Source organism: Balearica regulorum, chromosome 2 (genome assembly GCF_011004875.1).
Source record: "Balearica regulorum gibbericeps isolate bBalReg1 chromosome 2, bBalReg1.pri, whole genome shotgun sequence".
In the NCBI taxonomy this organism is placed as follows: domain Eukaryota; kingdom Metazoa; phylum Chordata; class Aves; order Gruiformes; family Gruidae; genus Balearica; species Balearica regulorum.
The window spans coordinates 68,134,062-68,160,164 of NC_046185.1; the positions used below are offsets into that span (position 1 = coordinate 68,134,062).

The 26,103-nt window shown below is 39.5% G+C and overlaps 1 protein-coding gene across 1 annotated transcript in view; it reads right to left on the reverse strand.

Annotated features, from left to right (window-relative positions):
- GABBR2 (gamma-aminobutyric acid type B receptor subunit 2) overlaps positions 1-26,103 on the reverse strand; it is a 489,338-nt gene that overhangs the window by 113,138 nt on the left and 350,097 nt on the right. The window lies entirely within an intron of this gene.

Below are 26,103 nucleotides of genomic sequence, written 5' to 3' on the forward strand. Positions count from 1 at the left end.
GCTGGAAGAAATAGAATTGTCACTATTTAAATGGGTTAGGATGGAAAATACCATTTAATAAAAATATATTTGTAAGGAGTAAATTTTGTTTGAACTCCTCTCTGGCATGTGAAGCCACTGCGAAAAGCTTTGCTGTTGTCATGACTGTCACTGCCATATGACAAGATAAGATGAAAACTTTTAAGCATGCAGTTGCAGGGAACAGTTTGAAATTTCTGTCCTTTTCATTTATCAGGCCATGAGCTAATTAGTTGGAATAAGTAAGAAAACTTCCCTCATGGCATATTAATTCACAATGCATATTCATGGGGGTTCCTACTCATCCTTTCAAGCATCCTGGACTGCCTACTGAGAGGCAGCATGGTTTGCCCTCCAGTACTGCCCTGCAGAAAAGTGGGTATAACACCACTTACTGTGTTTTGAAGTCTAATTAGCTGTTTGCAAAAAGAACTGAGGTCGGCAGATGAAAAGTGCTTCAGAAATGCAAAATATTATTATTACTATTAATAATAATAATAATAATAAAGAACACACACCAAATAATTACCATAGCAAAACAACACTGATAATTTTATAAGGTTCCCAAACTGTATGAAATTAATGTTAAAGAGAAGTTAGGAAAATTCCTTCTTTTCCTTCAGCAAAACCACTTAAGTATCATTGTTCTTGGTTTTTAATAGATTCTGTTAATAATACAACTGCCATTAAAAGCTATACATAAGCTAGGTAAATTTTCTAAATAGAGAAAATAATATGGCTAATGTTTTAAAAACAAGTCCATATTAGGTTAACAAATATTGAATGTTTATCAGGAGATTTTCCAGATTTTCAAGCACTGAATTGGCTGGTCTCTTGAAAAACATGACCTATTTTTAAACACTGATCTTCAAAATGCTCTACTTACAGTCTTATGTTCAAAGTATTAGGCTGCAAGGTTTGGAACAATCTAAATAATTGATGATCTCCTAATCAAAAGGGACATACATCAAAGAGAAAAAGATACAGCTCTGTTCATTGAAAGACTTAGGCAAACATGGAAAAAAGAAAAAGGAGGGTAGTGACCAAAAATGTGGGTAAAAAAAGAATTAAATCACTACTGAATGTTTTTTTACAGGCCACTCCTATCATAAATCCCACAAATTGTTTATGATGAATAATTCAGTTGACAATATAAATAAAAAACTGAATGCCAAAGCAAACTAAATTTTCACTTGATTTCCATAAGTCATATTTTATCCCTTTGTACACAAACCAGTAATAGACCCTAATCCAAGTATTCAAATGTCTTATAGACAAGATTCCAATCCTTCAACTTATTTTACCTAAAGTGAGTATGTCTTTGTGACAGGCAACTTGCTAGCTTGGAAATTCATGGCTTCCCTACATAATAAACATCACTGGCTTAATTTAAACAAGTTAAAAAATATTTCAGTTAAACTGGTGAAAAAAATTGCAAAATTACAAAAGGCTTTTACATTAATAACTGTACACCAGCAAGAGTTCTGATGTGAATTAAATGGCTATAAGCCAGGTCAAAATTAATTTAGAGGTGTCACAAAATATGTTCACTTTAGAATACACCTTTATTTAAACCCTCTCAACTTCATATGTAAATCACATCTAGGGATACAGAGACATCTTAAATCTTTCAGTACCAATGGAAGTAAATTTCCTTGGATTGTAATTTTAAACAAAAGCAAAATATTACCCGTTTCACATAGGTGCAAGGTATTTCTAACACAGAAGAATACTGACATCACTTCACCATGCAATTTTCTGAATAAATTTTTTAAGAGTCTTCTTTTTAATTAATGTTTACTAACTGCACTAAAATAGTCCTAACTTCCAAAACACACTCCAAAATACACAGTCTTAATGGCTAGACGTCAGTAACCTTTTAGAAAGAATTTATTCAGTTACTACTTTGCAGTCTGTATCTAAGACAATAAAAGAATTATCTTGGTATTTTCTCTACAGATGTGTCTTAAGAACATCCAGGCACAGTCATTTTCACTGATAGACACATATTTCTGCCTTGTTTTCTTTGCTGGCTTCTGAGACTCTGATCCAAAAGAAGACTACCCTTCTACTCATCTTTTTTCCTGAGGTCACCCTCACATTCACTCCTGTTTCTCATGTTTTTGATCAAGTAAGATCAATAGAAAAGGGCTTGTTTTTCCATATCACTACTGTATACAGGCAGCCTTACCATTCAGAAAAGTTTAAAAAATTCTGAATCATTAAATTATTTTAAAATTATTTTTAAAAGATGAATATGTAGGGTTTAATCTGGTTAATGTGTTAACTCTATCATTATAAAAGTAACTAATTTTTTGTCCTTTCTAGAGCTTTTATGCCGAGCATCAATAAGGCTGTATTCTCAGTGGGCTGAATCATAGAATCATAGAACGGTTTGGGTTGGAAGGGACCTTAAAGATCATCTAGTTCCAACCCCCCTGCCATGGGCAGGGACACCCTCCACTAGACCACGTTGCCCAAAGCCCCATCCAACCTGGCCTTGAAAACTTCCAGGGAGGGGGCAGTCACAACCTCTCTGGGCAACCTCTTCCAGTGCCTCACTATCCCTTGTCCTGTTACTACATGGCCTTGTAAACAGTCCCTCTCCAGCTTTCTTGTAGGTCCCCTTTAGGTACTGGAAGGCTGCTACAAGGTCTCCCCAGAGCCTTCTTTTCTCCAGGCTGAACAACCCCAACTCTCTCAGCCTGTCCTCATAGGAGAGGTGCTCCAGCCCTCTGCAGAACCATCTTCATGGCCCTCCTCTGGACTCGCTTCAAGAGGCCCATGTCCTTCTTATGCTGGGGGCCCCAGAACTGGACACAGTAGTGTAAGTGGGGTCTCACGAGAATGGAGTAGAGGGGCATGATCATCTCCCTCAACCTGCTGGTCACACTTCTTCTGGTGCAGCCCAGGATACAGTTGGCTTTCTGGGCTGCAGGTGCACATTGCTGGGTATTGTTGAGCTTCTCATCCACCAACACCCCCAAGTCCTTCTCCTCAGGGCTGCTCTCAATCCATTCTCTGCTCGGTCTTGGGATTGCCCCGACCCATGTGCAGAACTTTGCACTTGGCCTTGTTGAACTTCATGCAGTTTGCACAGGCCCACCTCTCCAGCCTGTCAAGGTCCCTCTGGATGGCATCCCTTCCCTCCAGCGTGTCGACCACACCGACAAAGACGTTGAACAGTGCCGGTCCCAGTACCGACCCCTGAGGAACGCCATTTGTCACTGTTCTCCACTTGGACATTGAGACGTTGACCACAACTCCTTGAGTGTGACCATCCAGCCAATTCCTTATCCACCGAGTGGTCCATCCATCGAATCCATGTCTCTCCAATATAGAGACAAGGATGTCGTGCGGGACAGTGTCAAATGCCTTGCACAAGTCCAGGTAGATGACGTCAGCTGCCCTTCCCTTATCCACCAATGCTGTAACCCCATCACAGAAGGCCACCAAGTTTCTCAGGCACGATTTGCCCTTAGTGAAGCCATGTTGGCTGTCACCAATCACCTCCTTATCCTCCATGTGCCTGACCATAGTCTCCAGGAGGGTCTGCTCCATGATCTTGCCAGGCATGGAGATGAGACTGACCAGCCTGTAGTTCCCTGTGTTTTCCTTTTTTTCCTTCTTAAAAATGGGGGTTATGTTTCCCCTTTTCCAGTCAGTGGGAACTTCACTGGACTGCCACGACTTCTTAAATATGATGGACAGTGTCCTGGCCACTTCATCCACCTGTTCCCTCAGGACCTGTGGATCCATCTCATTCAGTTCCATGGACTTGTGCACTTTCAGGTTCCTTAGGTGGTCTTGAATCTGATCTGCTTCTACAGTGGGCATGTTTTTATTCTTCCAGTCTCTGCTTTTGCCATCTGTAAGTTGGGTGCTGTAGCTATCTGGTGAAGACTGAGGCAAAATATTCATTGAACACTTCAGTCTTCTCCATATCGCAGGTTACCAGGTCTCCTGTTTCCTTCTGGAGGTGGCCTACATTTTCCCTAGTCTTCCTTTTATCACCGACGTACCTATAGAAGCTTTTCTTGTTGCCCTTGATGTCCCTGGCCTGATTTAATTCTATCAGGGCTTTAGCTTTCCTAACCTGATCCCTGGCTGCTCAGAGAATTTCTCTGTATTCCTCCCAGGCTACCTGCCCTTGCTTCCACCCTCTGTAGGCTTCCTTTTTGTGTTTGAGTTTGTCCATGAACTCCTTGTTCATCCATGCAGGCCTCCTGGTGGTTTTGCTTGACTTCCTCTTTGTTGGGATGCATCACTCCTGAGCTTGGAGGAGGTGACCCTTGAATACTAATCAGCTTTCTTGGGACCCTCTTCCCTCCAGGGCTTTGTCCTATGGCATTCTACCAAGCAGATCCGTGAAGAGGCCAAAGTCTGCTCTCCTGAAGGCCAAGATAGTGAGCTTGCTGTGTGCCCTCCTTGCTGCCCTGAGGATCATGAAGTCCACCATTTCATGGCCACTGCAGCCAAGGCTGCCCTTGAGCTTCACATTCCCCACCAGCCCCTCCTTGTTGGTGAGAACAAGGTCCATCATGGCACCTGTCCTTGTTGGCTCCTCTATCATTTAGAAAAGGAAGTTATCATCAGTGCATTCCAGAAACCTTCCGGATTGCTTATGCCCTGTGTTTTTTGGGGTGGTTGAAGTCCCCCAAGAGGACCAGGGCTTGTGAACGTGAGGCTGCTCCTATCTGTATATCGAGGACCTCACCCACTTGGTCTTCCTGGCTGGGTGGCCTGTAGCAGACCCCCACAGTAATGTCCCCTGTTCCTGCCATCCCTTTAATCCTGACCCATAAGCTCTTGGTGGGTTCCTCATCCATCCCCAGACGGAGCTCCATGCACTCCATCTGGTGATTGACACAGAGGGTGACACCCTCTCCTCATGTCCCCTGCCTGTTCTTCCTAAAAAGCCTGTATCCTTCTATTCCAGCACTTCAGTCACAGGAGCCATGCTGCCACGTCTCCGTGACGCCAATAAGATCACAGCCCTGCGGGTGTGCGCAGGGCTCTAATTCCTCTTGTTTATTCCCCATGCTATGTGCATTTGCATAGAGGCATTTAAGTTGGGCCCCCGAATATAGTGCAAACATATGACGGAGAGTCTATGACACGGGATGAAAGACTGCAATCAAAGAAATTTGCTTTGTATGAACAGCTACCAGACACCTGGTGAGGTACAACAAAACCTGAGAATAGGAAATCTAGATAGCACAATTCCTACACCCTAATGCAACCACATTCATAATTATTAATACAACAACTTGGAAAACAAACTTCTTTTGAAGGAAGATTAGATATTAGGAAGAAATTCTTTACTGTTAGAGTGGTGAGGCACTGGAACCGGTTGCCCAGAGAGGCTGTGGATGCCCCATCCCTGGAAGTGTTTAAGACCAGGTTGGATGAGCCTTTGGGCAACGTGGTCTAGTGGAGGGTGTCCCTGCCCATGGCAGGGGGGTTGGAACTAGATGATCTTTAAGGTCCCTCCCAACCCAAACCATTCTATGATTCTATGATTCTATGGGGAAAAAAAAAAAAAAAAAAAAAAAGATGAAATTAAATTTTGTCCTTTACAGGATACACATACCTAATGCCTTCTCCTGTCTGGATACAAAGGCAAAATTTCCTGCAACTCTCCCACACTCATCACAAATATAAAAAACAAATGTAAATTTTCTTCTTTTCCACAGTCGGCACTTTCCCTGATACACGCATACATATTTTTTCCCCTTTATCCATCTCAATCACTGTCAGGCTTTGAATAACACCAGAATAATAAGTGGCCACTTCCTCTAGCTCTCTCCCCTTTCAAAACCGGAAAATAAAGGAAGATAGTACAAAAATGACTAATGAGTTACTAAGCTATTTTAGAATATGGGCTGAATGTCAGATGCTAAAATCAGATTTTATTCCCAGACCTAAAAAAGGAAAGGTCTTGGGAATAGTTACAGACTGGACAGCCTAATAGCTTGGTATCTCTCATGTCTGAATTGCACCCAAAGACTAAACTAAAACCCAAAGACTAAACTAAAAGCTCTCCATGTAAAACAACAAGAGTCTAAAGATCTACAAAGTTGCCTTTTATCACAGTCTTGAACCTATATAATAATTTACTGAAGGGGAAGTCAGAGCCAAACTTGATTTAAAAATGGCACACACCTTTGACTCTTCTCCAAATGAACGAGAATTGGATGTCTTAAATGACATACTAGGGTCCTGTTGCCCTCTGAAGCTGAATATAGAGGGACCTCCTTAAATTGTAAAATTTCCTTTCACTCCAGGATGTTAGCATGACACTGTAGTTAACAATGAGGGCTGTTGGAAGTGCAGAAATGAAAGATTTAAGGGGAGGATGTTCACTTACAACTCAGTCTCTTGGCTTCCAGCTCAGTCCATTTCCCATTAGATCTCAATGTAGGCAATATGGCTCTTTTCTTCTCTACCTGCTCCAAAACATGGAAGATAATTGCTTTGTAATGAAAGCAATTAGCTTAAAAATGATACCATTTTCTATAAACTGAGTCGTGAGAAGTTGCAGCCATATTTGCTGGTCAGCATTAGGTTCATTCACCAATGTACTTACTAGTTTGCTTCAAACACAAGACTGCTAACAAGAAACTGAAAATGTTTTCCTTTAGCCCCTTCTCATGATTCACGTATGAAGTTTCTGACACAAATTAGAGCACACTGCTCCTAGTTAAAAGGTGGCAGCTCTTCGTTGAAGGACTGGTTGTCAATAACTATTAAGCACTTGTGCCACACAGTTGGAAGCGGCATAATTCTGAGTTTAGATGTACATGCCTCTCTTTCACTAAAGGTTAAACAAAACTTGGGGAACAGCTTGTTGCAAGCATTGACACGAGTATGTCATATATTTTTTTGTAAGTTGCCTCATCTAGCTTTCCCTATCAGTTTCTACAATACACTGTGACAGTTTGATAGATTCAAAGCCCTAACAGTAATTCATAGAGCCTTCTTATGTAAAATGAAAATAACTATTTCAAATAGGTTAAATATATTTACACACACACATACATATAAAAGAGGTTTTGATGTTCCCAGATGTGTATTATTCCATGTTGGGCTACTGAAAAAGTAGCTGTGATCTAAAAAAGACTTTATTTAGCCATGCTTTTATTTCTCTGCATTTAGTACAGCCTTTTACTTTCCTAGTCAGCAGCATGCCACCTGCTCTTTAATTTCCTCAAAGTAGGTCAGCAGTCAGCCATCAATCTTTCATCTTCATTACAGCTAAATCCTAAAGCCTGAGGCAAATGAACCATTTTAAAGGAGATGCAGTGATAGCTGTGGTGTTCTCTCTCTTTTGTTAGCCATTTGTGGCTGAAAAAATATCAGAAAATCCAGACGAAGCTAGCCAGCCTTTAACTGGAAAATAATAGGAATGCAAGCAGTTTTCACAAAGTATTTGTGAAAATCTGGGGCCCAGTTCATAAACACAGAGACATGGGTCCAGTCTCCACATCATAATCTCCTTCATACACTTACTATGCTCTGAATTTCAAATGCTAAATCATTACCCCCGTAAAAGAAGACAACTCTAGATCTTCAACTGTCTAGTGCCTTACAAACGTCTTCTCACTTCCAGCTTCTGTTTACTCATGATCAATTTTTAACTATTTTTCTCATGTGTTAGCACTGACATACAGTTTGAATAGTTCACCTCCTCTCCAGGTCTTTAATATTCCATGAATTTTAGAGATAGTAATCATATCTCCTTCTGGCATCAATTCTGCAAAATTAAGCAAGCCATACGTTTTTAGACTTCTTTAATATGAGAGGTTTTCCATTTTTTTGATTAACTCAACATTTCTTGCATGTACCTGTTCCTTTATGAGTTCATTTTTTGTTCAGAGGTGACCAGATTTAAACAAAATGAGAAGTATGTGCACAGTTGCAGGGCTGCATCCTCACTGAGGTCACAAAGATGTGGTGGGAAGGCTCCTGTGACTGGAGTGCTGCAACAGATAAATAGGAAGGAACAGGCTGGGAAGGGAAAAAAGGGAAAGTTGCCTGTTACATGGGACAGCAGTGGGAATACTTTGGGCTCTGCCTTTGGGTGGATGATGAGACAGTCCAGAGTTTATGGGTTAAGATTAGAGGGCAGAACAAAGTGGTATATGTTGTGGTCAGTGCTTACTACTGACCACCTGATCAGGAAGAAGTAGTTGATGAGGCTGTATTCAGACAATGGGAAAAAGCTTCATGTTTGCAGATCCTGGTTCTCATGGGAGACTTGACTGCCCTGATATATGCTGGAAAGACAACACAGGAAACCACAGAACCTGGGGATGTGTGGATTGCATTGATGAGAACTTCCTGACACAGGTGATGGATGATCTGTCAGAGGAGGCACTCTTCTGGACAGGATACCTAGAAAAAAGGCAGAAATGGTGGTGGAGGAGGAGAAGGTTGGTGGAAACCTTGGCTGCAGTGACCATGAGATGGTGGAGTTTGTAATCCTGAAAGGAGGAAACGAGGCAAACAGCATGATAACAACCCTGGATTACAGGACAGCAGACTCTGGTCTGTTGAAGGATTTGCTTGGAAGGATCCCACAGGAGGTGGTCATGGAGAGAAGAGAAGACCAGGAGAGCTGGTTCATTTTCAAGGATCACGTCCTCCAAGCATAAGAATGGACTATCTCTACATCAAGTAACAGCAGCAAGAGGCCTGCATGGATGAACAAGGAACTCCTGACTCAACTCATCCCTAAAAAGAATTGTACAAGAGGCGAAAGCTGGAACAGGTGAAACCAGAGGAATATAGAAACACTGAATGTACAGAAACATGATTAGGGAAGCCAAAGTCCATCTGAGGTTAAAACTTGGGAGAGACAGGTAGGGCAACATGAAGGATTTTTACAGGTCTTTCCACAGCAAAAGGGAGACTACTGAAAATGAGAGCCTGACGCTGAATAGGGCAGGGGACTTGGTAATGAAGGACATGGAAAAGGTTGAGGTACCCAATGCCTTCTTCACCTCAGCCTTTACCGATAAAATTTATCCTGAGAAATTGCAGCACCCGAAAGTGGCAAGGTCTGGAGCAATGATGTTTTATGCTCAGTCGGGAGGATCACATTAGGGAACATTTAATCCAAATGGACATATGCACATCTGTGGGACTGACTGAATGCATCAGTGAGGACTATGATCCCATGACTAAGGGAGCTGGTTGATGTCATTGTGAGGCCACTCTTAATTATCTTTGGAAGATCATGGCGACTGAAGGAGGTCCCAGCAGACTGGAAAACCCAAAAGATCACTGTTACCGTTGATATGGGCAAGCAGAAGGATCTAGGAAACTACAAGCCAGTCAACCTCACCTTAATCCCTGTGATAGTGATGGAGCAAATCTCACCGGGAACCATTTCCAAACACATTAAGGACAAGAATGCAATTGGAAGTAGTCAGCAAGCATTTATAAAGGGGAAATTCTGCCTGACAAACCTGCTAGCCTTCTATGACAAAATGCCTAGCTTGGTGGATGAGGGGAGAGAAGTTGGCACTTTATCTTCACTTGAGCAAGGCTTTCAACACTCTTCTGTAACATCCTCATAGACAAACAGATAAAGTAGGGACTAGACAAGTGGACCACAAAGGGGACTGAAAACTAACTAAACTGCCAGACCCAAGGGATTGTGATATCCAGCAGGATGACGTTCAGCTGGAGTCCAGTCACAAGTGGTTTATCCTAGGGATCAACACTGTGGCCAATACTGCTTAACATGTGAATAAGGTAGATGATAGGACAGAGTGCTTCCTCAGCAAGTTTGCAGATCTTGCAGAAGCAGGAGGAGGCATTGCTACACCAGATGGTTGTGCTGTTATTCATCGGGATGCTGAGAGGCTGGAGATCTGGGCTGACAGGAATCTCCTGAGCTGAGCCAAGGGAAATGCCAAGTCCTGCCCTTGGGGAGGAAGAACCACAGACAACCACCCATACAGGCTGGTTGGTATTTGGCTGGAAGGCAGCCTTGCAGAAAAGGTCCTGGCAGAGACAAGGTGGCACATGAGCCAGCAATGTGCCCTTGCATCAGGAAGAGTGTTACCAGCAGGTTGAAGGAAGTGATTCGTCTCCTCTCAGACCTAGTGAGATCATATTTGGAGTACTGTGTCCAAACCTAGGATCACTAGTGCAAGAGTCACATGGGCATACTGGATTGAGTCCAGGAATGGACCACTAAAATGCTCAAGGTATTGGAGCATCTGACATGAGGAGAGGCTGAGAGCTGAGGTTTTGCTTTAAGACAAGGTGGCTCAGGAGAATCTTATCCACATGCATAAAAACAGAATGGGAGGGAGTAAAGAAGATGAAGCCAGATTTTTTGTCAATAGTATAAAATGAAAGACCAAAAGGCACAAATTGAAATGCAGGAAATGCCATTTAAACATCAGCAGAAAGCTTTTTTTATGATGACTGAGGGTGGTTGAACACTGGCACATGTTGCCCAGTAAGGTTGTAGAGTTCATCTTTGAAAATATTCAAAACATGACAGACATGATCTTGAACAACCTACTCTACATGACCCTGCTTTGAGCAGGGGCATTGGACTAGAAAATATCCAGAGGTCCTCTCTAGTCTCAACGATTCTATAATTCTATATTTCAGTTCTTAACTTCAGTTTCCTTTTCAGGAGTCACAGTTTTGTATGATTTAAATAAAAATAGGTAAACACTGGAGACCTCTTCCTCGTTATGACATATTAGATGAATATGTTTTCCTATTGTAGCACAACTATCAAGTGCTATGAAAATATAATATTGTGACATACTTGGAAAAGAATGCAGGACACCTGGTGTTGAGAATTACTTTCTAAACATTCTTTCATCAAGAAGTGCTATCTGCGGTTTGTCAGAACACCTCTCTTTATTCTATGAAAACATTACAAAGAATAGAAATAAAATTAAATGCAAAGAGAATTAAAAAAAATCACAGAGGTATTTCCTCTCTGCATAGCTGATGCATATAACAACAGGTGTATTTGCTCACAAAGATCTATCTAGCTCAATACATGTCTCAAGTCCTACCACACCATCCCTTCCCTAGGGAAGAATCTGAAAAAGGCCAAGCATATAGAAACAACTCTAGAATATTCTACCTGCCCTCAAAGATTTCTTGAAAGTGAGGTCACGTCTTTGTATTTAACAACTCTTGATAGATTCTTCTTCCATGAGTGCACCCAGTTGCTACGTTAACCCCATATAAGCTTTTAGGATGGACAACACTGCAGAAAAGTTCTCCATCTGCACTGTGTTGTAGGTTTTTTGAACCTGCTAGTTCCACTTCATGCTCCTTAGCTCTTGTATTGGAATAGACTATGTGAGATCATGTCTATTCACATTTTCTAAGCCACTGAAGATTTTATACTTCCTTGTTCTCATCCATCTCTCTTCCAGACAGAAGTGATCCCAGCCTGTTCCTTGGATGGAAGCTATTCCACACTTCTCAATCCTCTGCATAGTTCGCTCTGTACATTTTCCATCTCCTGAAGGTAGGGAAGTGTGCTGGAATGTACACAGTGTAGGTATAACTCCACTCTAGATTTATATACTGGCGTAATATTGCTTTATGTTTTGTTCCCTACTTCTTTTCTTGTAATTCCTTACACTTGGTTTGCCTTATGACTCCTACTGAGCATCAAGGTGACATGATCGTATAACTATGTACTATTGTATCAAGATCTCACAATCACCTGGCATTTATTTACATTCAGTTCCTTCTATCATTTAATTTTCACTCAAAAAAGAAATCTTGCTTGGGATTTCAATTTATGAAATCAATGTCATAGTGACTTGTGGAAATTACTTGTCAAAAGCTCATAATTTTAATGGCTTAAATAATTACTTTGATAATTTCTGATATGACTCTTATTTCAGATTAATTTAAATTTTATGAATTTATTAAAAACAACCCCAAACACTCGCAAAATAGGAAAAATATCCAAATTATCACACTCCTGCCCCCGCAGTGATCTTTTCCATCTTGGTCCAGCCTAATTCCTTTGTAATTTCTTATAATGTTGTTTGATGATCTGCCATCACACATACATTTCCATTCTGAATGTGTCTTTAAAGTGCTTTAACTGGCTGTTCTTTCTTCTACATTAGTATATTCAAATGAAGAATATGAAAAAGCCCTTTGCTTTAAACCTTGTTCACAGCATTAGTGTAAGATTAGACCCTAGTGAAAACATTAAAGATATGTCCCTTCAACCTATTCAACAAAACCGAAGAACAACACATTGGCAGTAAGAAATTTTAATTTTCCTTTCATCTGCTGCACAAAGTTACGTGCTAGCTCAATGGTATTATTGCAAATAGAAAATTCCATAGTAAATGATTTTCTATTATTAGCTCTATAAATTTATGATATACGTGTTCTGTTCCACTTTTATTTGCAACAGTCCCACAAAATGAGAGGGGACTAAGGAAAGCTGTTAGATCAAAATTCCTTTACTGAAGAGAAGTAACCAGCACACAAGAATATATAACGGGGAGACATCCAGCTTTTCGCCTACCACAATCAGAACCATTGGTTGTTTCAATCATGTTTGGGTCCTACACCATTCCATAAGAGATTAATGAAATTCACATAAGCTAGGAGCTCACGCATTCAAGACTACCAGAAAGCAAGAGACACCCCCTGCTCTTGGAAAAATACATGTACATCAAGTTTTAGAAAAAGTAAAAAAGGAAAAAAAAAAGGGACTTCTTTAATTGGACATGTGGTCTGTGACCAGATAGCAGAACTGAAACATCAACAGTCAAGATATTAAATATATATATATACATATTAACACACACACTCATTCATACATATATATGCAATCTATATGCAACATACTGAAATTAAATATTTAGAGAAGCTTTTTTTCACAAATATGTGCCTGTTGGACTATCTAATTTTGTAGCACACATCAGAAGAGATTCTTCTACGCTACTAAGATTTACACAATATTTTATTTGTTAATGAAAAAAGCAGGCATAATGATTTTAAAATGTAAGCACGGTATTTCCATAAAATGAGGATTCTAGCCTTGTAAACCCTAACCTGATATAATAATAAAGGAACTATCAACTGTTCAGAAAGATTCTCAGATCTCTAAAATTCTTACTTAGGTCACAGATGTTGCATGAGAAAGCAATAAAAGTATCTCAGAATTAATGGAAACTGTTGAATAAAATGGCAATAGTAAAGAAACTGGTATGCCAAGGCACTTAAATCCAAAATGTTATTTGAGATAACCAGGAGTCCCTTATAGTATAATCACAATAAGGAAGTTGATACAAAAAAGACATACATTAGAGAAGAAATTCTATGAGAAAAAATAGGATGGCTAATACAGGTTTTCAAGAGCAAGTAGATAAAAGGGAACACTGAATTTCTTTAAATGTACCTGAAAATAAAAAAATTGGATCCATGAAATTGCTGGAGCTAAGGCAAGAAGTAAGGATGACAAAAGAATGAAGTCTCAGCATTTTCTGGTGAAAAGACTGTTGACAAAATTTCTACACCAGATCTTCCTTTTCAGGTAACAGAAATTAATTACTCCACCAAGATTCAGAAGATTTAAAATAAAATGATAGATTAAGTATTCATCATATTATGTATGTCCAGAGATAATACTGCTGTTTAATTGTCAAAAATAAGCTAACAAAAAATGTAGTTGACAAAAATTGGTGAAAATGTGTAGTCTTTTCATGCAAATTACTTTTAAGCCAGAGGGCTGAAGGACAGTAAGTGCTACTCCTACATTTTAAAGGCTGTAAGGGACATGGTATGAGAACAATGTCTAGGAATACATAGAAGCACTTACGGAAGCTGTGAGATGACTGCCCTCACACAGGGATGGACTTAGACATGGACTTCATAGGCAGTGGTGAAGGACAGGTAGGCAGCTGCTACAGGTCACAGAACAGCTCCTGTGAGGTGCAGTACACTTGCTGCCTACTTAGCCTGTACAAAGAGGAGACAATGCGTGCTGCATAGACTGCCACCGGAAAGAAAGGACAAGGAGGGCAGCTACAGCTGTGGGGAGTGGGTCTCTCCCTTTATGAGGCACTGATTCCACATCTCTGACACACAGTCAGTGACAGCAGCCAGCCCAGCTCTCCCCTGTCCTTGCCAAATCTCTGACTCTTCTCAGTTACCTTTGGCCACTATCACCTTCCGAAATTCTGCAAGACCTTCATCTTAGGCCCCATCCCACCCTCATCCACTACGAACTTACTCCATCACCTTCTACAAAATTAAGTTAGTAAACATTTATATTTGATGCTTACCACAAACCATTAAATCAAGTCTTACTGGGAAGCCTCCAGTTGACTGTCCACAAGCATGTCAACACTAGCGTGGTGGTACCTAAACCGTGGCCACCTGCGGTCAGGTCATTGCCATCTTTAATAGCTGCTCACATGTGGGTACTGATCTAAAACTGGGCTGACCTAAGCCACAAGTTTGCTGTCCTTTCACACAGTCAGTTTTATCAATGACTTGCAGATTATGGTAGTGAAAGTGAGCATGAGGTAAGATTTGGTAAGCAGGAGAGTTCATGGACATGGGCAGAAGAAAGCGTTACAGGAGGGTGGAGAAGCATGGAAGGCAGACATGCACTTCCCAGACTACAGATGCAGCTGCTGGAGCTATAAGAACAAAAACAGTTTGGAAAGTAGACTTTTGGGTGATTCAGACCATTATAAAGCAAAAATCCCTCAGTTTTATAGCTTTTAAGAATATATAAGTCACTGAAACATTGCTAATGCATATTGGTCCCATTAACAATGTGGTTACCAGCTATTACGCGTTTCTTCTCTTTTCTCCAGGGAGAGAAGAACATACAGCAGGATGTTTTAAAATAAAAATACATATGCATAAACATATTCTGCTGGATATTGATGCTGGAGACAGCTAATTCAGAAACAATCCTTGCTTTTGTAGGAGTGAGGAGATTTGTGATAATCTGCAATTTTTGTAGAAACGTTCATTCTACTGTTTGGCAGATGCCAAAAAAAGTTTTTTCTCACTTACATATCAAATATACATTTGAATTTTTAGAGGATGCTTATCAGAGAAGAAACAACTTTATCCTCTAAAGTGAAGCAATCTTTAGATACATAAAATATAGGCATCCCAAGGTCTTGATTTACTACTGTATGGGAAACCCAAGCAGAGAATGGCCTATGGCACCTGCAGTAAATATCCTGTGCTGGTATTAGCAGGTTTTTTTAAGTTTTCAAAATATTTATATTTTCACGTCCAAAGATATTTTATTGGTGTTTTGCAGATGAAAAGGTACAAACAACTAAGACTGCATTGCTTTGCCAAGGTGGGACAGAGTATTCAAGGCTTGGGTACAAATACGGTATTACTTACAGATTTTACTTATTACTTACAGATGCTGCTCTGTAAGAGTGCTTAGCAACAGTGAGGAATCCAGGAGAACTAAATACAGAAGTGATGACCTGTAGTACATGGACACAAAGAGGATGGGTTTGTGTGTGGAAGTTCTTCTTCAGGCCCTCTCCCCACCAGCAAAAAGTCTATTTTACATGGGTTAAGTTTCCAGCACTCGGGCGCCTGTTTATTGCCTGTGTGTGTGCCTATGCTGTCTAGCTGGTTCACTGAGTGTCTCCCTGCGTACGGTAGAAACAGAAGTGCTCCACGTGGCACTTCGCCTCTACGTAAAAGTACATCAGTACCTATTAAGTTTGAGCAGCATTTAAGTGGTTTTAGTGCAAAGCCAAGGTGCATCTTTTAGATGAGAGAACGTTACTTCGTGGTCAAGCACTGCACAAAGATCTTGTAGCAGATGACTAGATGGTTTGCTTCTCCCCATTGACAGTAGGACTAATCCATCACTGCAATCAACACGTTTCAGTACAATGTCTTGGCCAGAACTCAGGACATTCCAAGTGAATGATACTGACTGTGATTGCTTATAATACAAGCTGAGGCTTGCCTTCTCCATAAGATTGCTCATGACTAAAGGTATGGTTGTAAAGGAGTACCAGGATAGCCAGGGTGTGTCTTTTCAGTATCAGCCTATTAAATATTTGAAGGAAAAAGGGAATATTCTTCCCCCAAAGAAGCATTAATTACATTAGACAATTTGTTATCCTAACAGATTTAATGCAGAATTCACTGTCTTCAGAGAAGCCTGGTAAAAAGATTTTATTGGTCTCAACTGCAGCCTCAGCATATTCTTGGAGTAATTCATTATGCTTCATTTCATCTGCATCAGCATCTGTTTCTTGACATAAGCATTAAAGTCTTTTTCTATACAGTGGTGCTGGCTTCCAGAAAGTAACAGAGAGATGTTACAGGGCTAGAAAGGGCTAAACATTGAATGCCCAGGATAGAATGCAATGAGGAAGATTAATCAGTTCCTGGAGTCTGTTTTCTGGAAGTTTTTCTTAATCAGGCTTTGGTGTTTGATGGAGGGAGAGTTTTCTTGTCTTTCTTGCTTCTGATATTAAGAACAACTCAAATCACTGACAAAAAATGTTCCCGTCTGGATTATAATGCCTCTAAATCTTGACACTTAATATGCAGTTCAAGTAAAAATGTGTCCAGAGATCCTTCAGAGATTTATCTCTGGAAGAACAAGGAAAGCATATGAGATGAGCTTCTAAGCCCTTGCAAAAGTGGCACTGCTGAACGAAAAGCCAGCTATATTACTATTTGGTAGTCAGTTCCTGAGTGCCAAAAAGCATCAGTGTTGTCCTATACCAAGTCTGTAGCTGTTTGCAGCCTTATAAGGGAGCATATAATCAATGTTAACTTTGGCTCTGGCTTCAGCCATTGGAAGAATAAATCTGAATGAATGTATCCTACGTATTTGAAGTTTAAAGTGAAGAAGTGCCATTGGGTCTATCATACACTGAGCCTTCTCAGTGAATGAGCAGAACTGTCACAGTGCCTTCTGTGTGAACCAGCCAGGTATCACTGATAGATCATATGTCTATTGCTTTTAATGGTGATTAGGTTGTGAATCATTTAATGGTAGTCTCACAGTATACGAAGCAATCTCGGTAGTGTTATTATCAGAAGCGGTAAATGGCTGCTTTTAATCCACGAGTATGTAATGACTTTACTGGTGTTAGATATCTGCCATCTGATTTCCCTTCCTCCAATAGTCTAATTCTTTTAGGACTGGGGATTATATCTTGAAATCCCAAAGGGAAAGCAATAATCTAGAATGCCAAATGCAGTGGAAAGGATGGGTCCTGTTGGGTATCTCTGGTAGCTGGTCCTCAGAACTGGAGCAGCTCCAGCAAAGTGTTTGCAAAGCAGCAGCGACATGCTGGAGGTGTGACTGCATGACAGCAGCACAAGTAACAATAATTATACGTTAAAAAACCACAGTATCATGCTTCCATATTCCAGAGTTATGCTTCCACTCTAAGAACCATAATTCCATGCTAAAAATCATACTTGTTGCTCAACAGCACAAGCAGGAAAATATGCAGGCAAAAATGTTGAGGTTAATCGAGTCTAAAGATTTGTGAGGAGAATAACTCAGATGAGTGCGCCATACGATGACAAATGGAATTCGATTTCAGTAACTGTAAAGCTGTTTTCACCTAAAAACAGTGGAACTACTTATACATTTTCTCAGGGTCTTAATTAGTGCATGGAAGTGATCTGAGAATCACTTTGACAGTAAACTCCAAAATTCTGTTTAATGGTGTACAACAGTGAAAAACAATACACCAAACATAAGAAACAGGATGAATAATAGATAAAACCATTACACAGATCTTCTAAAATATGCAATATTAGTCATCTTAACGAAAAAGGATGCTTTAGAGTTTCTATGTCATAGGAAAAAAAGCTTAATAAGATCAAGACTCTCTACCAAAGAGAGAAGAGGAAAATAAATTTGTATAGTAAACACACATATGTATAGTAATGAATGGTAATGCAAAAGTAGATGTGAAAGATTCAATTATTTTTTCCCTCAAAGCAAAATAACGTATGTTCAATGGGACTGAAAAGCAACATTTCCAAAACTGAAAAAGGAAGTTCTTCACACAGTGCCTAATTAGCAATTACACTGAACTGTGAAAAGTTAGCAAGAGTCAAACCCAACTGACATTTACGGGAATAACAGAAGTATTCAAATAGTGAGCATATAAAACAGTTATGAGATATACACATCCATAGAGTTGAAGTCACTACTCATTGTGAACCACGATTGGCTGAAAATTTAAGCATGACAGATGAGCTCTCAGATGTGCACTACATGTTTCTAGCATCCACCTCTGGAAGTATTTGTGCCAGTCATTGTTGCGAACAAGCCGCTGAACAAGACGAATTACAAGTCTTGTCGACAATAGCTCCTGAGGTTGTTCCTGAGAGTTCCTGATATGTTCCTGAGTTTGGGAAGTAGTGTATAAGTGAATAACGGAGGCAGAACTAAAATTGGAGTTGCTTACTGAAGGGAAATAAATACCAGCAAGCCTCATCTTATTAAGTAGCTGAAGCAGCAGCCATTCATCCTGCCATTTTGGAACTGACCCTGCCCTATTTCTTTATTTTTGCCAATTTGATATGTGTTTCCATGGGAACAGAAGCAGGACTAGCCACCAGCTGAGTCAATCTCAGCTGCTGGCTCCCAGTTCTCACGTTTTGTTCCGTTTCCTTGGAAACCGATGTCGAACGAGAAAGAGAAGTAAACCAGCTTTTACTCTTTAATATTTACTCTTTCTTTGGACCTGCTCTAGATCCTCTGGGCCGGCGGAAGGTTTACAGCTGACTCTAATGGCCATTCATTTTCCTCCTCTCTGGAACGGCTGCCAGCCACCGGTGGGCCCCAGCAGATGCAAGTAAGAGTTCTCAGTTTCAGCTACTGCTGGCGGGCCGCCTGCTGTGAGCTACAATGGCTGGGTTTGAAAGCAGGCTACAGATTTCAGGAGACATTTGGCTCCCGCAGTCTGTAATATTTCAAATTGGAAGGAAAGAAATTAAATTTATTTAAAAAATAGTAGGGGAAACAGATGGGCGTAATGATATTTAGAGAACAAATTGACTAACAAGCTCTGACCTGCATTAGGCTGAACACCCCCAGAAACTACTTCAGCCAATTATATTCTTCATTTCATAATGCACGTTTGACAAAGTTCTCTCTAATCCAGCTGTTAGCTGACTGAATAGCCCAACAGCACAATGTAAACAACCCCCCCAAACACATCTGTTTATGCATATATACATATGCAGAAAGAGAAAAGAACATGATCTGATTGTTTCAAAATGGGAAGAATCTGCATAAATCTACTGAAGCACGTGAATTTGAACCAGACATCTTCTTACCAATTCCAGACCTATGTTACTCTCACATTTTTACCATGTGTATACAAACACACACACACATTTTGCATATAATTTTGGGCCAGAGTATTTTCTAATTCTTACAACAGCAGTGTCATGACTGAAGATGAATGTTAAATAAAGAAAATAATGAAAAAAGAAAAAAAATTAAAAGACTATTAAAAAATATGAAAGAACCCTAGAAAAGTATGCAGGCAACTAATCTAGGACTTTCTATGAAAATTTTCCATGAAAATGATACTCCATCTACATCTGTGCAGTTGAATCCAAATTTTCACACACCTTTTGTTTAAAAATGTAGAGACAAATCAATTTCACAGCACAAAAGGCCGTCCTAAATAAAAGTTTTATAGTTGGTGGCTTCTACTCTTAGTTAACTAGTCTAACTATTAGGGTACGTCACCATGCTCACCTTGGACGTGCTTTTACCCTTCCTTTTCTTTCACATCTAATATATGAACTCCTTCCTGAGTTTTCATTATGTCACATCTCAGTTCTGTTCACACAAGTCTCACTTATCAGTGGCCTGGCATTACTACCGTAACTTCTGTAATTGTATACTTAGTTGAATTCACATAAAGTCCAAATAATATCTCTGGAATATTCATTTCTTCAGGTTCTACACTAGGAGCAATCTCACAGAAAAAACAATCAGATACCCAGGAACAACATTTATTCCTACAGTCTTGTTGCACTTGCACCCATCTACCAAGAATATACTCAACATCGCTGGGCACTTACAGAGTTGTGTCAGGTCAGCCAGCATTGTGATTTTGTTCTGGGTTAGTTATTTGAATGAAACACTTAGGCAGCTGTAATTGTTTTAAGTCAAGCTTATGCTGCCTTACTCAAAGAGATGGAAGGCATACCAAATTTACCTATTTTATTTATGGGTTTCCTCCAGCTGAACTTGAAATCAAAATGTAAAATCCCATCCTATCAGTAAGACTTTGCATAGCAAATGAGATAATAATATTTAGGTTTGCTGCTGCAGCAAGGTCCCTCTGGAATTCTTCACAATCAGCCCTCATTTTTATTTTCTGGAATAATTTACTATAACCACTAAAGTTTTGTCATCTCATCATTCACTTCCTCTTCCACCGAACAACACAGGTCCCAGCACAGAGACTGGGACTTGTCCTGAAGGACTCTACAGGCTACATCCCTCCTTCCTGGAAAATGAACTTTTATTTATTCCTTAATTCCTTTTCCTTGTTCTAAAGGATTTTATACCCATTTGAGGGCTTCTCTCTTATTCCATGGCTGTTTAATTTCCATGAAAGCCTTTGATGAAAGAAATTGCTGAGTCCTTTTTGGAGAACTAGCAGGCTGTGTCAGCTTCTGTTCACATGCCTGCCGGCTTCTTCAAAGGACTTCACAGAGTTTTTGAATGATTTGTTCCTTCACAAGTGCCATGTCAACTCTTCCTCAATGTAGCATATTTATTTCTAATTCCAGTCCTGATTATAATTTTTATAATTTGGCCTGCCTCAGACATTAAGTTTCAAGTCTGAGGTTTCCACTCTGTCTTGAAAATATGGCAAGACTTTTGCAACTTTTCGCTCAGATATCAAAGCAGTTCTGAGCTAATGATTACATATTGCTGTCAGTAGTTTGACTATTACTCCTTTGAATTGCTTTAGAAAGCCTGGGAGAACATAATCTGTTTCCAGTGATTTATTTCTCATCAGTTTCTCTACTCCTACCAGCAACTCCAGTCAATCCTTGGTGAGTTCATCAGAAGGGTTCTAGCACAGCAATCTCCACAAGTTCATCCACAAAGAATTTTGCTGAAGAAAGCAGCAAAGCAATCATTTAATCATTCTACATGGCCTTGTTTTCTGCAAGTGATGCTCTTATACTCTGATCAAATATTGTCCCCAAAGATTCCCTGGCAAACTTCCTGCTTCAGATATTTAGAGAAAGATTTATTATTCATTTTTTTGCCTTTTGCAAGATTTTTTTTTAGATGGCTTTATTGTGTTCTACATTTAACTTACCAGACTTTATGATCCTTTCTATTTTCCTTATTTGGATACAAATTTGGCTTTTTGAAGGATGTCTTCCCGCTCTTTCGTCATGCTGAGTCTCTTCAAGTCTTACTTGTGTGACATGCATTTACTCTGTCTCCAATATGATATTCTTAATATTCTCCAGGCACCTGCAAAGATTTAACTCTCTACAGTGTCCTCTTCAGTGTTTCTGTAAAAGCCTTCCTCAGCTTTATGTTGTTCCCTTTCTGAGGTTGAGTACCACTCTACTGATCTTTTTTGGTTGTTTCTTCTTCAGAGCTATCAAAGCTAAGAACTATGTTACAGAAAAGTCCTTCAGATATCAACACTTTGGAACAGATTCTGTATGCTATTCAGAATGAAATTACGGGTTCATTCTCTCTTATCTGTTGAATTACAAAGCAGCCACCGCTCCTAAATGAGGCAGCACATTTGTCCAGTTTACACAGGCATTTTTTGCTCTTGCAATGTTTATGACTCCCTCAACATATCAGTCAAAGATGACCTTCTTGTTGTTGGTTAGTGATATGTGTCTGATAGCATAGTTATACACTTGGAATGCATAGGAATTCTGCCTCACTCACTGAAATGATTAATTTTATTAATCTGATTTTACTCCAACTTTTCTTTAACAGACTGCACTACTATGCTACTGCAATGACCTACTCAATCTTTCCTGTATATTGATATTTTTATTATAGTAATATCCTCATATAAAGATGGGCATTCTTAGTTTTCACCTTCTATTTCTATATCAGTGCCAGAAGCCCAAATAGGATGTTGTCTCACTGGTCTGGTTTTCTCTTCTGTATCTTCTAAAACGGCATTTTTGTTCTAGGTTTTTTTTTTTCCATTTCATGTTTATTACCATCCCAGGAAAATTCAGTGTGAAACCTTAAATACTGGTATTTCAGATACCAGAATGAAGTCTATTTTTAAATATTGATAATGTTATCATATGGTTGCATAAGAGGAAACATCACAGAGATAACTACATAACTGGTACTAAGACATCAAGGAGTGGAAAGGTTGCTGCCCTGGATAAATAGGTTTTAAAATTCTTCAAGAAATACTGGCATCCAGTATGCAAAGTATCACTTTTCTTGAGTCTAACACACCTTGGGAATAATAAAACCTAGTCCATTTCCCCCAGTATTCAAGTTCTTATATATTAAACATGATTATTGGTTACCTTCCAAGGCCACAGTGATTCAATCTGTGTCGCAGACATTTGCGTTGGGAGAAGACCAGCCAGTCAGAGGATTCCAAGCTACAAGAATTACTACACCATTGTATTACAAGGGAGAGGTGAGTCTGAATGTATGTCTATACATAGACTTACTGAACTGTAGTGGGGATATAATTGAATTATGATACGGCTATTGCACATGGAGAACAGACTGCACTTTGTAAAAAGATTTTGCTATTTCAGACTGTGGTTTCATTCCAATGCAGGTGTATCAGTGAGCAACTGAAATTAGAGCAAGCTGGTTTCCTATGTATTTTTGCCTTGTGGCTGGATTCTTTATATCTAATTAAGTGCAAAGCTGCCCTGTAGCAGGTCATTTATAACGTTTGTTCTTAGATACAGGGGTAAACTCACTCTGCGGCCCTCTTCTTAGGGAGCTACCAGAACGTCTCCTCCACACAGCTGGCTGTTTCCATCAAATCTGTAGTAGTACTACGTCCTTAAGAGCTGTATCTGCTCTGTCAGTTTGACTGAAACTGGCAAACAAAGTTTGTTAGGCAGTAGGAAAAAACACACAGGGTACCCTTGCACATAAACATCGCCTTAAGAAACCAGGATAAAATCCAGATGGTTGGAAAAAGGTGGTAGAGCCTTGCCACCAGGGCAAAGCTCTTCCACAGCCCCATACCACAAGCGCTGTATTTCCTCATGGCCTGTCAAGCCCAACATCCCGTTTGGTGGGATGGCGAGGAAGGTGCACTCCAGCACACACGACTGGGAGAAACTTAGTCTGGCAGAAACCTAGTTGAGATCAGATCATATCCGCAGAGCATTTTGATTACAACAAACAAGGTGAATTACAATGAAAAAAGCAAATTCCAAGTTCAGCCTAGGAAGAAGCTAGTGAGAAAAAATGTGATTGGTCTCTTCACTGGTCTGAAACATTAGCAAAAGGAGAAAATATTACAGCCGATGCAACAAGCAAAACAGATGAACAGAGGTAACGTTATGGATTAATTCCCATCTTTTACACTGCTGCTTGAAGCTGAGAAGCATTTTGTGTCAGAAAATGCTTTTGCGTTATGTGAGAATCAAGCCTACAGAACTCTGTACGAAGTGTAGGCAGGAGGAACCTCGCAGTTCTTCTGTCAGAGATCAGCGGACAGCTACAGAAATTTTAAAGTGGTCCCTGCCTTTATCTGTAACCTATTTGCTTTTAACCAATGATTTTGTTTGTATATCATATACCAAATAACTGCCCTACTGATGGTTGGAGGATCTGGATGGTTTAGGGCTCAGTCATTAAAACTTTTACCATGATCTCTTACGGCAGCTGTAGATGTGCTTTTCACAAGGAAACCTGACATCTAGGGTCAGGATGCCAGAGACCAGTCTGAAAATTGGCAGACCCAACATCCCATCTGATTTCTTCCTTCTGTCAGGGGTGGAGAGTCACCACAAGTGCCTTCCCTTTGTATTTTTAGATGTAGACTGCCCACCCTCAGCTTTTAAGGCATGGATGACTTTACAAACAACTCTGGAAAAAGAGTCTAGATTTTTAAAAAGTGTTTGATAATTTGCTGGTGTTGGCATTTATATGAACTATTTTGTGAAAAATGCCAAATACCAAAGGACATTCTTAGTTTTTAGGGTCCTCATCCTGGTTACTTTGATTGATGTGTGTATGAAGACACAGTTAGCAGAGGACCACCCGATAGTGGCCAAATGCAGAACTTTCACACAGGAAGCCAATGAGTATTCATAGTTAAAACAGCACTCAAATGGTTCATTAGCTCGAATGACTGATTGTGTTCATAACTTTGGAGCCCACATTTAGTTGAGTCTCTATCACTTGGATCAACTTTAACTGAGACAAAATATGCCCTTAAAATTATTTCATAGAAGCAAATGGGACAAGGAATATACGTGATGCAATTTTCCCGAAATAAAGGAGAAACTTGCCTTCACTAGTGTTTACTATGTGATAAGTACTTTTCAAACACACAAAAGATAATACCTGCTTAGGCAAGCTCAACTAAAGAATTAATCACTGCAGAATACATTTTAAAAATCTAAAATTAAAAAAAAGCAAATTAAAATAATTATAATTTAATTATATTTAAAAAAGACAAATATAATTGTCATTTGCTTTTACAAAGGAATTTCTGAGACCTGAAGAGGACTGCTTCAGGAAAGCAAATTGCAGTTCACCTGGCTGCTTATATAAGATAAAAACATGTACAGTACTTTAATGACTAAATTTGCTTGCATAATACTTTCATTTCCTTCTCTCCCCAAATCCATTAGCTTAAAAATACATTCCGCACAACTTATAGTAATAGCAAAGAGCTCTAACAGCAAGTTTAAGTCAATTCTATGCTGAGTATTCAAAATATTACACACTCTTGTGTGTGCATTCACTGAATGTGAGTTTGCATGGGCTTACAGAGTTCCCAGAGAATTCCAGTTCTGATACAAAGTTCAGGCAACTGGTGTGCAGCCCTGTGGTCTAGATAGCACTGAACATGGAACAAGCACACTGAGTTTTTAGTGGCATATATTACATGATCAAGGAACACACACTGATTAGTTCAGATGGAAACTGCAATCATTTAAAACTGCAATAAACCTTATTTTTTAAATATCTGGTACTAATGGTTTGATAACATCACAGTTACTGCTGCTGTCTACGGAAATTTCACCTGAGTGATTCTGCTAAGACCAGATATCAGGAACTTTAGTTATGGCTTCCGTCTCACCAGGGAAAAAAGTCTAAGTCCTTCTAACTCATTTCCCCCACAGCACTGAAATGAGCATTATTTCAATTGGATTTTGTGACTATTTATCATACTATGTTTAGTTTTATATAAGCAGTGAAACAGTTAACAACACTGATAATCGAAATATCAGTTGCAATGCAGTTGGAACGAAATGAAGTAAACAAAACTATTGCCAAGCTGCTATTGTTTCAAGCTCTACAAACGTAGAAGTGTCTCCACAAGACAAATTTCAGTTACATTTTCCATTCTTTTATTGACAACCATAACTGGGGAGTGTCTTAAAAAAAAATGTTCAGACTCTAGGGAATGACTGAGAGGTATCTTTTCAAACTCTAAAATGATTTCTTGAAAGGCATCCCTTGCAATTTAGGAGGTATCATTCTAAGATATCTTCTACAAATTATATTCAAATAAACAATAAAATCTTCTCCTACTAAAATTCCAGAACCACACTGCAAAGTAAGAACAAAGTAAAAACAACAGAATAAAATATCATTATCTTTCCTTGTAAGTGTTAACATCAGAAAATTACCATTCTTTTTCTTACTAATTACCAAGCATTGGAGAAGACAATAACACTTCTAGATTGTCCTCTTATAATCTAGTGTTCAGATACTCCCAGTTTCCATGCGGGAGGTAACAAACTCTCAAACACTGCTAATCTGCATACAGACAGAAATTTTTTTTCCCTAGTTCTGCATTGTTGCTGCCATGTTTCTTGCTGTCAGTTTGTCCAGAAAGCTCTACT